We start from the raw sequence: 17,721 nt of genomic DNA on the forward strand, positions 1-17,721 counted from the left end.
AGGCAAACATAAAGAGAGAATTTTAAATCATAAATCAGTGAAAGGTAAAACTGTTGTGGAATATTATTTCAAGATGTTTTACATTTGTTTATGCTGTGGAACATCTGTTTAATGATGCAAAAATACTTTGCATTCTTTTATGTTCATTTGTTTAATGCTGTGAAGCTGCATTACTTTGCCTGTCTAAAGCACCAGATTGGCCTAATAAAGAGATGAATGCCAATAGCTAGGCAGGAGAAATGATAGGCACAGCTGGCAGGCAGAAAGAATAAATAGGAGGAGAAATCTGGGAAAAAAGATTGAAGGAACAAGAAAAGGAGGAGAGGAGGATATCAAGGGCCGGCCACTCAGCTACACAACCAGCAATGTAGAAAGAAAGAAAGAAAGAAAGAAAGAAAGAAAGAAAGAAAGAAAGAAAGAAAGAAAGAAAGAAAGAAAGAGAGAGAAAGAGAGAGAAAGAGAGGAAGGAAGGAAGGAAGGAAGGAGGGAAGGAGGGAGGGAGGGAGGGAGGGAAGGAAGGAAGGAAGGAAGGAAGGAAGGAAGGAAGGAAGGAAGGAAGGAAGGAAGGAAGGAAAGGAGGTAAGTATATAGAGTAAAGAAAGATAAAAATCACAGAGGCAAAAGGTATACACTGGATAATTTAAGTTAAGAAAAGCTGGCTAGAAACAAGCCAAGCTAAGACCAGGCACTCATAAAAAAGAATAAGCCACCATATGATTTATTTGGGAGCTGGGTAGTAGACCCAACAAATAGCCAAAGAGTAAAAAAAAAAAAAATAGAACAAAAATGTTAAGCTAGGTAACTATATGGCACGATGAACAAGTGAAAACCAAAACAAACAAACAAACAAACAAACAAAAAAAACACTTGAGAACTTTAAATACAAAACACTTAAACACAGAGATGAGGTCATCAATATCAGAATCCAGAAGAGTGAGGATAAAGTTGCCATGTGCATTCAGAGCCCCCAGTAGCATATGATCAGAACTGAAGAAGCTGGAAAAGTAGAACAGCGAACAATATAAAATGAAAAATAAAATGACATAGATCAAGGAAGGTTATACATATAGTGCTTTTTAAAAGAACTACAGATTTAATAAAACCATGAGTTAGATTTTTAGTGAAACAACCATAAAAGCAATAAAATCACAACCATAAAAGAAATAAAATGAGAAACCTAATAATAAAGTATACAAAATACATAAAAGTCCATTAATGCAATACTAAAGCTTTTTTTTTAATTTAGAGGAGAAGATAAATTAACAAAACTAATTTTAAAAGATGGTTATATCTGATTCGAAAAAGTCATGAATTTATAAAATCATTGAACTATAAAATACACAAATGTACAGGAAGTCAATATTCATTGTTTACATTCCAAAATCTATGAATTCAAAAACATGGGCAAATATTTACTGAAATACACAAAACCATAGCACCTATTCCAGCTGGACTTCCCTAGTGAAAGCATATGAGTAAATACAAAAATATGAACCAATCACAAAATGAAAAAAAATCAATCTGTTCAATATAAAATACATTGACAGAAGATCGAGACATATTTGCCATAACCATATCAAAACCAGCAAATAACACAGACTTATATCACAGTCACAAAGCTCATGTGGAATCTTATAGTTTCTGTAACAGACATCTAAAGAAACTTAAGTCTGTAGATATAGTTCAAGATCTATGAAACAAATTCAAGCACAAAGTAAAAAAGATCAAGAATGTTAAAATGAGCCAAACTTGAATTTAAATTTATAAGCACAAGTGAAACATATAAGATCATTTTGTATTAAGAAAATGTTCAATGAACTATTCTGATAACATATAACAAAAGTATTGCACATATGAGGACAAATATATACAAGTAGAAGATACTGGTATTCTTTGTAATTCTTTTTTTTTTTTCATTTTTCTTTATTAAGAAATTTCCTACTCACTCCACATGCTATCCACAGACCCCCCCCCCGCCCCCGCTTCTCCCAGCCCCCAGCCCTCTTTCCTAGGCCACCCCACATCCCCAAATCCCCCAAATCGAGGTCTCCCATGGGGAGTCAGTAGAGCCCAGCACACTGAGCCTAGGCAGGTCCAAGCCCCTTCCCACTGCACCAAGGCTGTGCAAGGTGTCACACCACAAGCACAGGATTCCAGAAGCCTACCCATAGACCAGGGACAGATCCCGATCTCCCTGCCTGGGTGCCCCCCAAACAGTTTGAGCCAAACAACCATCTTCTGTATCCAGAGGGCATAGTCCAGTCCCATGGGGCCTCCACAGCCACCAGTCCACAGTTCATGGGTTTCCACTAGTGTGGCCGGTCATCTATGCATGTCCTCCCATTATGATCTCGATGTCCCTCGCCTGCAGTATCTCTCCTCTCTCTTTCATCAATTGGATTCCCGGAGCTCAGCCTGGTGCCTGGCCGTGGATCTCTGTATCTGCCTCCATCTGTCACTGGACAAAGGCTCTATAATGACAGTTAGGTTATTTGCTAGGCTGGTCACCAGAGTAATTCTAATACTGGGTTTCTACTACAGAATTCTTGACTCCAACAAGTCATTCAAATCGTGTAGTGATGCCTTGGAATCCATGAGAGATTAGTTTCAAGGACCATACAGACACCGAAATCTGTGCATATCAAGCTCTGCAGTTGCTCAGGTCCCTCCCCCATATAAAGTGATGATTATACCCAAGCCATGTTCCTCTTCATACTTTAAATCATCTCTAGGGTATCTGTATACCCTAGGCAAATTACATGTAGTAGATATGTTATGCTTATGAAGAAAATGTCAGCATTGATTAAATGCCCATCATCCACCAAGTATTTTCTACAGTTTGTTTGATCTATGCATGTAGACACCAAGGAGAGAGAACGCTGTCTGTGTGCAGTTTTAAATTTGAAGATGAGTACAATTAACTCAACTCAACTATCATTAGTATAGAAATTTTCTTTTTGTTTTGAATTGCCCAAATAGCTTTGGCAAATACTGATGACAGTACCTTAGGAGGTCACAATAATTTTTATTTTATTCATTTATGTTTGTGGTGGTGGGATTGCACCTGGAAACTCACAATGTGAGGCAAGTAGTCTACCACTGAGCTACATTCTCAGCCCAAAATTAAAAATGTAGAAATTGTACTTGCTTTATTTTCTGACTATTACTAAGTTAACTAGAAGTAAATGCACTGATACAGACTCCATGTTTCTCAGCAGCTTTTTCATTTTGTTTTTGTTTAAAGTGAAAGAAAGAACATCACACTGGGTGGATGGGGAAGGGGAGGATCTGGGAGGAGTTGGCTAATAGGAAGGAAAATGATAAAAATATAGTGTATAAATTTCTTAAAGAATACAGTTTTTAAAAAGGAAAAAATTAAAAATTAAAAATCACATTAGACACAGATGAATGGATAATTAATGCATCAAAAATACACATGTCAGAAAAGGACCAAAATATAAAAGACATTGAAGAAAGATTGAAATCAACCCCTTATCAAAATATGCATTTCAAGAGAGAATAAAAAAGAGTGAAAATCATAAATGTCTTAGTTTCTTCTCTTGCTCCTGTGACACACATGCCTGACAAAGTAGATTTAGGAAGGGTTGGAGATAAGCCCCTCATGGAGGAGAAGGCTTGCCAGAAAGAGCTTGAGGCAGCTGGTTTCCTGGCACCCACAGTCAGGAAGAAGACAGAGAGACCCAGTGCTCAGGGTTTTTGCTCCTTTCTGTTCAGGTCAGAACCCCGGCCTATGAGAAGGTGTTGCTTCCTTCCCTTAATCTAATCTCGAAAATCCCTCACAGGTTTGTCTGGAGGCTTGCCCTCTTGCTGATTCTAGATCTTGTCAGGATGACAACTAATATTTACTATTACAAGAACTTTAAAAACTAGTTGAGAACTTTCTACAATTACTAAATTTTTTAAATTAATTTGACATCCCGACTGCAATTTCCCCTCCCCCATCTCCTCTCAGTCCCTTCCTTGCCTCCTCTCCTCTGTATCCAAAAAAGGGCAGTCCTCCCAAGGATATCAGCAAAACACAGCATATCGAGTCGTATTAAGACTAAGCAACTTGCCTTGTATTAAGGCTGGGTAAAGCAATCCAATATGAGGAGAAGGGTCACAAAAGTCAGTAAAAGTCAGAGACAGCCCCTCTTCCCACCGTTAGGAGTCACACAAGGAAACCAGGTTCCACAACTGTTGCATATATGTAGAGGGCTTAGGTCAGTCCCACGAAGTCTCCCTGGTTGTTGGTTCAGTCTCTGTGAGCCCCTGTGAACCCAGGTTAGTTGGTTCTATGGATTTTAAGTACTTAAAAAGTTCTATCAGTAATGACTAAAAGGAAATTTTACTTTGTCCATATTTTGTGGAACTTATAGATGAAGGTATCTAATGAAATGAGGAGAGAAAACATGGATGCCAGAACATACAGTTACAAAATGAAAAGAAGCTAACAACAATTTGACTCTCAGCAGCCTCTTGAAAGCTAAAATGAGTGGAATCTGCATAGAGATGAAGGTAAAATAATTATTAGCCAAAATTCTGTATGGAAACAAAGTACATTCCTAGGATGAGAGCATTTATAGCTAACGTTGAAAGTATGTGCACTAACAGATGTCCAGTGTCACTACTATTAAATAACTGAGCAAGAAACTTTTAAAAGCTTGGGTGAATTTCTAAGTGCAAATTCAGAATAAAAATATTAATTAAAAACCTGCTAAAATATGATAGAAATAAGATGTCATTCATAAAAAATAAAATATTCATGAACTCAAGAGTAGATCAAGTACATGCTATTCAAGAACATAATGGAGAACTTAATTCATATGTGAGAATCTGTTAAACAAGCGAAATTATGCTGTAGAATGATGAACTGCATAATTGATGGTGTTGGGACACTTGGCTCTGTATGGAGAATTTCAATGAATCATGTTTCATTATATGCAAAAAAAGATCAAACTAAGATGGATTAATAATCTGAACATAACATCTTTCAAAATTTCAAAGAAATGTAAAAGAATGTATTTGTGATATTTGGATAAGGATAACTATAAAATATGACACAGAAAGCGTGATCTGTAGAAGAAAGAATAAGTCTCATTAAAATGTAGACATTCTGCCAGTAAAGTATGCCCTAATAATGAAATGCCACATCAAAGCACTGCCTGTAACTTGTAATATACTATCATGTAAACTATACTAAAACTTCTAACATTCCATAAGATGCCACCAAGACAGGAAAAAAAATATAGAAATGTTCAAGCCATATAAACAAGAATTTTATAGATGAGAAAATCCACAAGCAAATAAATATGAAAGCAATAAGCAATTTTTAATAGACAAATGTACATGATAATATTAATGAGATAGCAATTATCTTAGCAAAAATTAGCAAGTTTGACAATACATTGATGAATAACTAAGAATATCTTAACTCACAATTTGCTGGTTGGTTATAAATTATTACTACAAAGAAATTTGGTAATTCATTATAAAGTTTTCAAAAGTGTAAAATTCAACTTAGCAAAATGCAGTTTCTATGGTATTTTTAATAATCTTTATGATATTTCCATATGGTACTTACAAGCTTCTCCCTTAAGCATCAAAGGACTGGTGTACATACAAGCATCAAACATCACCCATAATGGAAAAAATATAAACTGAGAAAAACTAAGTACTTCAAAAGAAAATCAAGTTATTTACATGCCTTAGGACTATGCCATGATTTTTATTAAGGGAAATCTGTATGTCAAGTTATTTGTGTGGTAAAGCAAGCATTGATGTGAATAGGTTATACACTGCAACATGATGCCATTTACGTACTATGTTAGTAGTAAAACTACTATAAATTGAGTGAAATTTGTCATCTGTTTAATACATTCATTTAAAGAATTGTAAATGTAATGCATGCTAGTTTTAGGTTGGTGTGGGCTCTGAGTGAAAAGTTTAAAAAACAGATTTAAAAAATAAACTAGTTAGATATATTAAGTCTCTTTTATATGCACATAGCTGTATATTACATTAGTTTTTCTCTCTTTCTGAATGGTGAAGCATTTTATATTTTATGTTAAAAGTGCAAGCTATCAAAGAAAAAATAGACAACTTAAACTTTATAAAATTAAAACTTTTGTTTTTCAAGAGAATGAAAAGACAACTTACATAAATATGAAAAAAGTATTTGCAAGTTGCCTATGTCCAGAATAGATGGCCTGTTCTCACAGTTCAACCACAAAAAAAGGCAATTTAATTTAATGACAGATTTATTTGTCATGTCACTGTGAGAAAATGCCTGACACAAGACCATTATGAATTAAAGGGATGCTCGTGTATTTTAACAGTTCAGGAAGCTCAAGTCTAAGACCAGAAAGCCCCACTACTTTGAGCCTTTGATGAATGCAGCCATCATGGTGAAACCTGCACTGGAACATGTTCTCACATCCTGAGGAGGAAGCATTAAGAAAGACAGACGAAGACAGTCTTGTAACCCCTTTCTGACGTGTGCACCAATGACACTTGAACCTCCCATTGTGTTCTATCTTATAGAGGTCCAAAGTTCTTCCCAGTGTTGTAATCCTGGAGAATAAGGTTTTCTACGGTGGGGTCCCCTTTTTTTCTCAAAGTCCATTGGCCAACAGTCCAGGAGAACAAAGGGGCAGAAGTGACAACAGACAGATTTGTATGGCTGGCCTGTGAACAAGACAGAAGTAGCCTTTTAGGAGACTGCTTCCGGGAGACAGATCAGCTCTATTCCAGAGTCGGGGGAGATATAAAGGATGGGGACAGAGGCTGGGACATCACCTAATCTGCATTAAACCGCATGTTCCTATCATAAAGGTCCTAATACAAGTCTTAGTTATCATATGGGAATCGTGGTCCTATCGGAACACTCCTAGCACAATGTCTAATTATCATATGGGAAAGCTTCTCCAAGGAATTGTGTCAAGGGTCACCTTAGAGATAAGTCAGGCATCCAGGCCTAGAGACATTCTCCAAATAAGGTCAGATGAAGAGCACAAAACCCTCTTCTGGGAGGAAGTCCTCCATGTTGCTGAGCTTGGAGAGGACTGCCAGGACATGGTAGACTGCAACCTCTGACCAGCAGGGCCTCCCAAACTTCAACAAATGGTTCAAACTTCAGCATCAGGCAAATGAGCTCATCAAAGAGTTCTCCAAGAAAGATATACAAATGGCTAATAGGTACATAAAAAATGCTTCGTGTCCTTCACCATTAGCAAAAAGCAAATTACAGTCATAATGTCTTCTTGCCTACTAAGATGGTTATCATTTTTTTAAAAAAAGGTGAACAAGGACTGGGGAAATTGGAACTTTCATATTTTTCTGGAAACAGCATAAAATGATCTGCCACCATGACAATCATGGATCAAAGCTAAAACACAATGATCATACAAAATTTTCCCTCCTAAGAGTATAAAGAAAACTTAAAATACATTCACATAAAAGCCTGTACAAGAATGTTCATAGCTTCATTAATTATAATACCCAATATATAGAACAACCCAAATGCATAATAACTGATAAATGCATAAGCAAACTGTGGTATGTCTAATACTGTAGAATATTATTTGCCAATAAATAAATTACATGATGTGCTAATACATGCTATAATGTGGATGAACCTTGAAAGCACTGTTCCAAATGAAAGAGGTCAAACAGAGGAGCCAGTGTGTAGACCCAAACACTTCACTCAGCCTTGACAATTCACTAGAATACAGGAGCTAGATTCTATTGCACTCAGGGGCATGACTAATTTTAACTAATGGATGATCAGAAAAGAAGTGGGTAGGGAAAAGACTGAGAGAAACCTCCAGTGTTCTTCACTAGTGGGATGGCTCAATTCTTACTTCACAGTAGCAGTGTGAAACAGTACATGAAGTTCATTGCTAGTCAAAGAATCCAGCACAAGTCTTGATGTATTGGGTTTTCAATGGGAGTTGCTGTGCAGATGCCAAACCCCAGATGTTTACTGTAAGTGCCAATTGTAGCACACATTGTTGCTGGCCACCAGTTCACAAATAATGACACAGAGACTGCCTGTTAATTATAAAAGGTTGGCCTTAGCTTAGGCTTGCCCCACTAGCTCTTATAACTTAAGTTAACCCATTTATATTAATGTACATTTTCCCTCATGGCTTTTTACATTTGTTTCATTCTGTATGTCTAACTTCTCCCATGTCTCATTGGCATCTAGATTCATCTCTTACTTTCTCTCTCTCTCTCTCTCTCTCTCTCTCTCTCTCTCTCTCTCTCTCTCTCTCTCTCTCTCTTCTCTCTGCCTAGAAGTCCCGCCTAAAGCTCCTGCCTAGCTATTGACCATTCAGTGCTTTATTAAACCAATCACAGTAATATATCTTCACATAGTTTACAAATATTACCCCCCAACATCCCTCCTTTTTCTCTAAATAGAAAGGAAAGGTCTTAACTATAACACAGTAAAACTATATACAATAAGAACAATTATCATGCTGGGCGGTGGTGGCGCACGCCTTTAATCCCAGCACTCGGGAGGCAGAGCCAGGCGGATCTCTGAAAGTTCAAGGCCAGCCTGGGCAACCAAGTGAGTTCCAGGAAAGGCGCAAAGCTACAAAGAGAAACCTTGTCTCGAAAAAAAACCAAAAAAAAAAAAAAAAAGAGCAATTATCAGGTAATAATTACATTTACAGTGTCCAGTCTATCTCTATTTGGCAAATTCAGAGAAAATATTCCATTACCTATCCTATCTTGGTGAGTCAAAAGTTTTGACTTATTTTCTATTATATTACCAACCCAAAACTATCTTTTTAGACCTCAAAATATTTTCTTAGATAAACAACTTAAGCTTTTATGTCTCTCAACCTTAAAAGCTTTACATCTCTTATGTAAGTTTCATTTTTTAATTTGGTAACAAGAAAAACTGTAACTATAACAATCTTGTTTTCAACTCCATCAAAGACCTGAGAAGGATATAATATTACCTTAGTAAACAGGAAGTGCAGAGCAATCAACTTCTAAAACTTTATAAATGAGAGAGACATCTGGCTGCATGGACAGTCATCCCAAAGTTCCTCTGCAGGGTTGGGGCCTCTGTATGTCTTTGTCCTACAGGCCCAGAATATCTGATAGACTTTTCTGTGAAGCAAGAATTTTGAAGGACTGTCCTACCTTGCCTTGGCAAAGTTCAGCAGTCACTTTCTATTGTGTCCTGCTTGTTAAATTTGGCCAAAATACTGTCAGCTTCAAGGCAAGGGCAATTTCTTGCCTAGTGTCTAATTTTTGCCATAAAGAAAGAAAACTCCACATGGAAGTTCTTTGATGCCTGTCATTCTCTTTTGAAGTAAATTGGTGCTGCCAGGAGCAGATGTGTCTCACTGTCATGAAAAGCCTTATGTTATTAACAAATTTTAAATGCTATATTCTGGAGGTCTCTGAAGTGTTTTAAGACCATCTATCTATCTAAAATATATCTCTATGTGATCTTGAAAACATACCTAACATGGCCACAAATCTGATTGTTATAGGTGACTAACTGCTAACCCACATTTCTTAATATCTTAAGACAATTTATAATAATGGCCTTTCAAGGACTATAAATTTATATTTCATTGATAATTCAGCTGCAATAGGTACAATACCTTAAACAAGGATATATATATATATATATATATATATATATATAGTAACAAAATAACCTTAAATTTATATCAACATACAAAAATCCATACCAATGTAAAATATTTAAGATGAGTGGTTGTTCAAAATAGATTCAAACTTTTATCCCATCATTTCTATACTATAACACCACCCCCCCTTTTCCCTTCAAAAAGAGATCCCTGATTCTAATCTCCTTTGTTCAGCTTTGGTCAATAACAACTTGTAATCAACCCTCCTAAACAATGACAAACATCCATAACCCTCCAACGATCAAAAATCACCTATCCTACTGCCATGGGATATCTCTGCATGCTGTGAATATGTGCTGCTCTGGTTGGTTGATGAATAAAGCTGTTTGGCCAATGGTGAGGCAGAATAAGGTTAGGTGGTACATTCCAACTGGAGAGAGAGGCAGAGGAGAAGCTGAGAGTTGCCACCAAAAAGTACCAGTAAGCCACAAAGCCATGTGGCAATGCATGGATTAAAAAAATGGGTTAATTTAAAATATAAGAGCTATCTAAGAAGAAGCCTGACCCATAGGCCATACAGTTTGTAAATAATATAAGCCTCTGTGTGTTTACGTAGGACAAAGCAGCTGCAGGACGTGGGAGGAAGAGATTCTTCCCAACGGCAGGGCCGGTCAGGACTGGAGAAACCTTCTGGCTACACCCTACCACTTGAGAATGTGGGCATCATGTTCTCTAGACCGCTTCCTGTTGTCTGGGGTTGACCACATCTTTAGAAGACCCCGAGAAAACTGAGATAATGGTCAAGTACTAGGAAAACTGGCCATAACATTGGTTCTTCAATCTGTGTATAATGGGAAAGTACGGGGCTTATCTTAAGTCCTAGATGGAATAGTGTATGAGACTGGACCATCTCAGCTAGCAGCCTTGAAGTTGTTTTGGATGCAAAATTTTGAGAAAACTGCATTAGAGGCATTCTAAGAGTCTGATCATCTGTGCTACTTTTTTTCATTGGTGACTGTTGCTTGAATTGCTAAATGGTCTCATAATTTAAAAAACCCAAGTCAGATATTGGGGTAAATGCTGAAAGATCAGAGAGACAAGGGAACAAGTCACTGAAATGTCTCACCTTGCTGACTCCATGAATCCTCTAACTGAAAGTCTCTGAGTTCTCAGTCAAAAGGGGCTTCCTCAGCTGAAAGCACCTCCATCCAAAGGCCTTAGTTCCTGTCTCCTCACACCTCATATACCTTTCTCTGCTCAGCTATTTCACTTCCTTCCTAGTGCTGGGATTAAAGGTGTGTGACTTCCCAAGCAAAGGCATGAGATCTCAAGTGCTGGGATTAGAGGCACGTGATTCCTAAGTACTGGGATTAAAGGAGTGTCTCACCACTGCCTGGCTCTGTTTCTCTCCTAGACTGAATCAATCTCATGTAGCTTTGAACTCACAGAGATCCAGAAGGATCTCTGTCTCCTAAGTGCTAGGATTAAAGGTGTGTGCCACCACTGCCTGGCATCTGTTTAATCTAGTGGATTGTTCTGTTCTCTGATCTTCAGGCAAATTTTATTAGGATGCACAATATATCACCACAGGTGTCTGGTCCTTTTTTTTCTGAAAACACACAAACTTTTTAAGGTAGCATATATATCTGCACTAACACATGTATGGAATGTGTGGTGTGCACAGTCAGATAAAGACAATTTTTTTTTGTTCTATGTTTTAGCAGGTACTTTATAAGTCAGTTTGGACTATATAACCAAACTATAATATAAATCTTTATCCATACCATAAGAAAGGATGGCATGTAATAATAAGTCATGAGGACTCTGTAGCCAACAAAATTTATCATGTCTCACCAAGTCTCAGAACTGTTCCCATTTTGAGGGATCAGCTTGTACATCACCTGTCTTGTAGTCTTTCTTGGCTTTTCCCCTCATGTCTATATCCAAGATCCTCAGGAGGTCTCCCATGGTCAAATCTGACATCTTGATCAACTTTGAAGGAATCTACAGCATTTTGTTTTCTGTGGAAACTAAAACATAACCTGTAGTTGGTTTTTTTACTCTTTACTCTTTGGGAGCCCACCACCCAGCTCCCAAATAAATACATAGAGACTTATTTTTGCTTTTGAATGCCTGGACTTAGCCTGGCTTCTTAGTAGCCAGCTTTTAACTTAAATTATTCCATCTACCTTTTGCCTCTGGGCTTTACCTTTCTCTATTCTATATACCTTTCTTTACTTCTCACCTCATTGGTGGCTGTGTGGCTGGTCCTGGGCATCCTCCTGTCCTCCTTTTCTCACTCCCCTCTCTTCCTCCTAATTATTCTTTCTGCCTGCCAGCCCCTCCTATTTCTCTCTCCACCAAGCTATTCAACTCTTTATTAGACCAATCGGGTGTTTTAGACAGGCAAAATAACACAGCTTTACAAAATTAAACAAATGCAACATCAAATAATGCAACACATCTTTGCATCATTAAATAAATATTCCACAGCATAAATGAATGTAACATAAGTTATATTGTGCAACAATAACCTCTCCTCCAATGCAACCCACTGTCTGACTTTCATTTTGAAGCCAAGATATCCGTAAAGTGTGTAGGCTGGTTTAATTTAGCAGTCTCTTCCATATTCCAGCAATTCAGTGCCTTTCAGCAGCTTCCATTCTCTCTTTATTAGCATTCAAAAAATTCAAAAGTAACAAAGCACCATATAAGGTCTAAACTCCCTTTGTTATAATATTTTCCATCCTTATGTGGCTTATTTTTTATTCTTTACTCTCTTTTTAAATACTTTATTATTTTCAATTTTTTTCTATGACTGTCTATATCCATTTTCTTTTCTTTCTTTAGCATCTAAGCACATTTTTAACCATCCTCTACCTGTTCAGGCATTTTCTCAGTCAGGTCAGGATCTGACATTTTGTGTATCTGAAGCATTTTCTGCTGCTGGATGGCTCTGGTGACTGGCTCTACACACTTCAGTTCAGTGAGAGCATAGTCTTATGGCAGTACCTATGGGAGCCACGTTTACCACCCCAGCTCTGGGAATTTGCTCAGTCTGAGCAGTGGGCATTTTTACCTGGAGTACTGAATGCTCAAGTGCTCTGTTGCACAGCACCTCTTAAAAGAGCTGTGCCTTTGTATGAGGCAAGCAGTGGGCTCTGTGTATATCCTGCACATTGGATGCCATTTTTAGCAAGCTTTGTTGTTGGCTACCAGCTCACAAATAATGACACAGAGACTTTGGCTTGTCCCACTAGCATTTATAACTTAACCCATTTATATTAACTATGTTTTGCCTTGTGGATTTCTATCTTTCTTTCATCTGTATGACCAACTTCCTCTATGTCTCATTGGCATCTGATGGGCACCTAGACTCATCTACTACTACTTTTCTCTCTGCTGAGAAGACCTGCCTATACCTCCTGCCTAGATATTGACTGTTCAGCTCTTTATTAAACCAATCACAGTAATATATCTTCACACAGTGTACAAATATCCCGTAACAGCCAATGTTAGCACACCCTACTACACTGATTTGTAACCCTCAGCTGCACTAATCCTATCAGATTGGTAGGTATTTCAAGAGATCACAGTTCTGATCCAAGGTCTGGGTCAAGAACTCATCCTGAATGAAATCTTTGCCAAGAGCATACAGGTTTTTGGTTCCTAGCATAAGGAATTAACTTTTTCTGGTATTTCCACATATGAAATATATAGAACAAATAAAGCTGTATAAACATAAATCAGACTACTCTTTGCTATAGCCTAGATGAGAAGGGGATGAAAAATCATTTCAAATAAATATGGGATGTTTTTGAACAAACTTTCTTGAATTGATATCAGTGATGGTTGTTCAACAACCTGACATATAAAAAAATTACTAAATCCTTTATCTTAAAATGATTAATTTTATGAAATATATATTTAGAATATACTAAACCATACCCCATAGTTTAAAACCTTGTAATTAGTGTTTGGAAAATTTACCCAGAGTAAATATATAAAGGAGAAATACTTTTTGACACTATTACAATAGCCCATATAATGTGTTAAATGGAGAAAATGTAATAATACAAATATATACTACTCAATTTGAGTAAGGCCTCCATGTAGAAATAAACATTTTTTACTGTGTGGGATGTTCATAGACAAAATGGTGAGAATGATATAGGAGTATGTCATGAAAATCTTTAAATATTTAACTAAGAATTACCAATGAAGTAAATTTCATTACTCTCTTAATACTAAGATACTACACAATTAATAAGTTGCACATTTTAAGGTATAATTAATGACACATGAACACATTTATGGTGAAATAGCAATATAATAAATACCTTGAAATCATGTTGTAATGGTAAGCAATTTTAAGAAAAGTTTCCATTACCAATAATGGTTAGCTGGAAATGCAATCAAATATTTAATATTTTGTAGAAGGATTCAATTATCTATGTATATAGATGCTATTACTTGCACATTCAGAAAAAATCCATTATAATCTATTCTATTCTATAGTAAATAAATATTGTAGAAATAAATATATGTGAATAAAATATTTTAATCTTTAAAAAATAAGTGCAAAGAATTACTATTGGAGAGTTCATGAAACAGCACATTTAGCAACACTTTATAATATTTATCTTCCAGGGTCATAGTTCATTCTCTTATGCTTGAATCTCTTCACTCAGAAATGATATGCAAAAACTTAATAAAATAGTATATGAAATGTGAACTACACATTTGGTAAAGATGTGCAGAATTTCAGGTGTTTAGAAATAAATTATATATTTTTTCACTTTTTCACATTTTACTAAAAATAAATTATTTTCTCATTCAGTATATCCTGATTTCCACCCTCCCTCACTCCTCCCAGTTCCTCCATACTGCCTCTCCCCTATGGATCTACTCCCTTTCTGTGTCTCATTAGAAAAGAACAGACATCTAAGAGATAACAACCAACCATAACAAAATAAAGTATAATAAGATGAAGCAAAAACTATCATATTAAAGTTGGACACTGCAACCCAACAGGAGGAGAAGAGTCCTAAGAGCAGGCACAAGAGTCAGAGACACACTTGTTCTTATGGTCAGGAGTCTCATAAAAATTCTCAGCTAAAAGCTATAATATATAGACAGAAGACCTGCTTCAGACCCATGTAGGCTCTGTTCTTGCTGCTTCAGTCTCTGTGAGTTCATATGGACCTTGCTTGGTTGATTCAGATTCTTGTTCTGCTGGTGTTCTCCATCCCCCTCTGGATTTTATAATCTCTGTGGGATCCCCTGAACTCTGAGAGGAGGGATTTAATGAATACATCCCATTTAGACTCTCTCTCTCTCTCTCTGAGGAATGTTTGGTTGTGGGTCTCTTTATCTATTCCCATCTGCTGCTAGAGAAAACTTCTTTGATGATGACTGGAGAATGCACTGAACTATGACTAAAGTAGAATATCATTAGGGGACATTTCATTGATACTTTTTTGGTGACCATTACTGTTTGGTTTTATCCTAGATATTTGAGCTATCTAATATCTGGTCCTTGGTTACACTAGCAGTATTGGGTATGAGGTCCTTCTCATCGAGTGGGCATTAGGTCAAATCAGACATTAGTTGGCTACTCCCACAAGTTCTGTGACACCATTTCATTCAATTGAATTGTTGACCAAATGGGTCCAATGGAAATCCCCAAACAACTTAGTCTATTGCTAAGACAAATGGTTGCTCTCTGCAAAGTGACAGAGGGGCATCATTGCTGAGGACAATATCCACACAACTCATTAAACATGGGGAAGTCAAGCTAGTGACCTACATGAAGCCTTCACCCCTAAGTTCCAGTATCCTTGGTGCAGGAAGATATGCTATAAGCTACAAAAAGAGAAACATGGATACCAATCCAGTCACAAAACATTTGACTTAAAATCTGTCCTGCCTGCAAATTATCCTTGAGCAGTGGTGGCACAGAAATGATCATATTCTTAAAATTGTTGATGTATTATAAATAAAAGTAAATTTTTTGTGATATTTTACATTAACCCTGAATATTTAGACTCTAGATAATTCTCACCCTGGGAGAATAGAAGTTGGGGAGCAAGTAAGACCAGCTTTCTTAATGACAATACCAGTTGACATGCCAACACTAGTGGGAGAAATCACATCAAGCCCCATCTCTAAATGAAGAGCTACTGATGATTAAAATCTCCTGAGAGAGAGAGAGAATCAGTCTTCACCAGAGATGAGCCCTCTCAATGGTTAGCTGATCCTAAAGTGTCAGTCCCAAAAATATTCATATCAGCAACACTAAATAGACACAGTAGGTTATATTTATATTTTTTATTCATATATATCTTTGTATGTAACAATAAATATTTGAAGAGTAAGAAGATATTGAAAGGCAGAAGGGGGTAAGGGAGGGGTTGGAGGAAGGAGATGGATTGAGAAATAATATAATTATGTTTTAATTAAAAATTTAAAATAAAATAAATTAAAATGTTTCTAAAGATTAAAATAAACAATTTAATTGATGTAGATATACTCTGATGATATTTGAGAGGACACAGAAGAGCTGGTGGCAGAATAGAAAACATCCAGGATGTGAGGTCTAACATGAGGTCATCAAATGAGAATACTAAACACAGCTCTGGGAGAAGATAAATGTCAGAATTAGATGACAACAGACTTGTGAGTTCTTGACTCACTGTTTCCCTCTTTAGAGGGATTACAAACTTGAATTTTTAAATGTGTAGTTGGAGAATGGTATAAGGACTAGATTATAACATATTTGTACACATTCCAACCACTGTGCTTTTCATAGACTAATCGTCTTTATCTTTCTTTTTTATTAAAAAAGATTTATTCATTTTACATACCAACCTCCTTCTACATTCCCCCAGCCTCCTCCACCTCACTCCACCCCCATCCCCTCCTCCAAAAGGGTAAGGCCCCCTATGGGGAGTCAGAAGATCCTGGTACATTGTTGAGGAAGGGCCAACCCCCTCCTCCCTGCATCAAGGCAGAGTAAAGCATCCTACCATAGGGGATGGGCTCCAAAAAGCCAGCTCATGCACCAGGGATAGACCTTGTTCCCACTGCCAGGGGCCACTCAAACAGACCAAGCTACACAACTGTCTCCAGTATGTAGAGGGCCTAGTCCAGTTCCATGTAGGTCCCACAGTTGTCAGTCTAAGTTCATGAGTTCCTATTAGCTTGGTTCAGTTGTCTCTGTAGATGTCCCCATCAGGATCTTGACCCGCCCCCCCACCCCCTTGCTCATATCATCTTCCCTCTCTTCAACTGGACTCATAGAGCTCAGCCTGGTGCTTGGCTGTGGATCTCTCCATCTGCTTCCATCAGTCACTGGATGAAGGCTAGACAAAGTCATAATCATGTCCTCATTTTAATCTGTGTAGTATTCATTTAAAATTTTTTTAATGGATGAGATTATACTCCTTGTTAGTCAAAGACTTAAAATGATGAGCTCTAACTCCATGTCCAGAGATGCTACTGTACAAGCAACACACAGACACAGACACAGACACACGGACACACGGACACAGACACACACACAGACACACACACACACACACACACACACACACACACACACACGCACACACACACACGTGCACACACACAATTACATAACAAACTGAGGTAAAGAATAAGCTCCACCTCACAATGACATCATTCTGTCTCTAAATTGTCTTTAGGGTCTTGTCCTATTGGTTAAATTCAGTTTTTAAAATCACTCCCTTTATTTCATCAACTATGTGAAGAAACTCATTCTGTTGAAATATAGATAACTTAAGAAGTTTCAATTTTTCACTTAAAATTGTAAACAACTCAAACACAATAAATATTGAATTATTTCTCTATTACTCTAGACTTGGTGCATAGATGCCGTGTGCTGTGCTAATGGAGTTCAAAATCATTGTGAACAATTTGCAAGGGGCCAAAGAAGTTTGAATATTCAAGAATTTTTTTCCCCTGAGGAGCCTTTCTCAGTCTTTGAAAATAAACACTTGAGAACAAAAATCAACAAGTTATTAATGTAGCACTATACCTTTATACTCTTCACTAGTAATGCAAAACAATCGACAACACAGAA

This window comes from Peromyscus maniculatus, chromosome 6 (assembly GCF_049852395.1).
Source record: "Peromyscus maniculatus bairdii isolate BWxNUB_F1_BW_parent chromosome 6, HU_Pman_BW_mat_3.1, whole genome shotgun sequence".
NCBI lineage: Eukaryota > Metazoa > Chordata > Mammalia > Rodentia > Cricetidae > Peromyscus > Peromyscus maniculatus.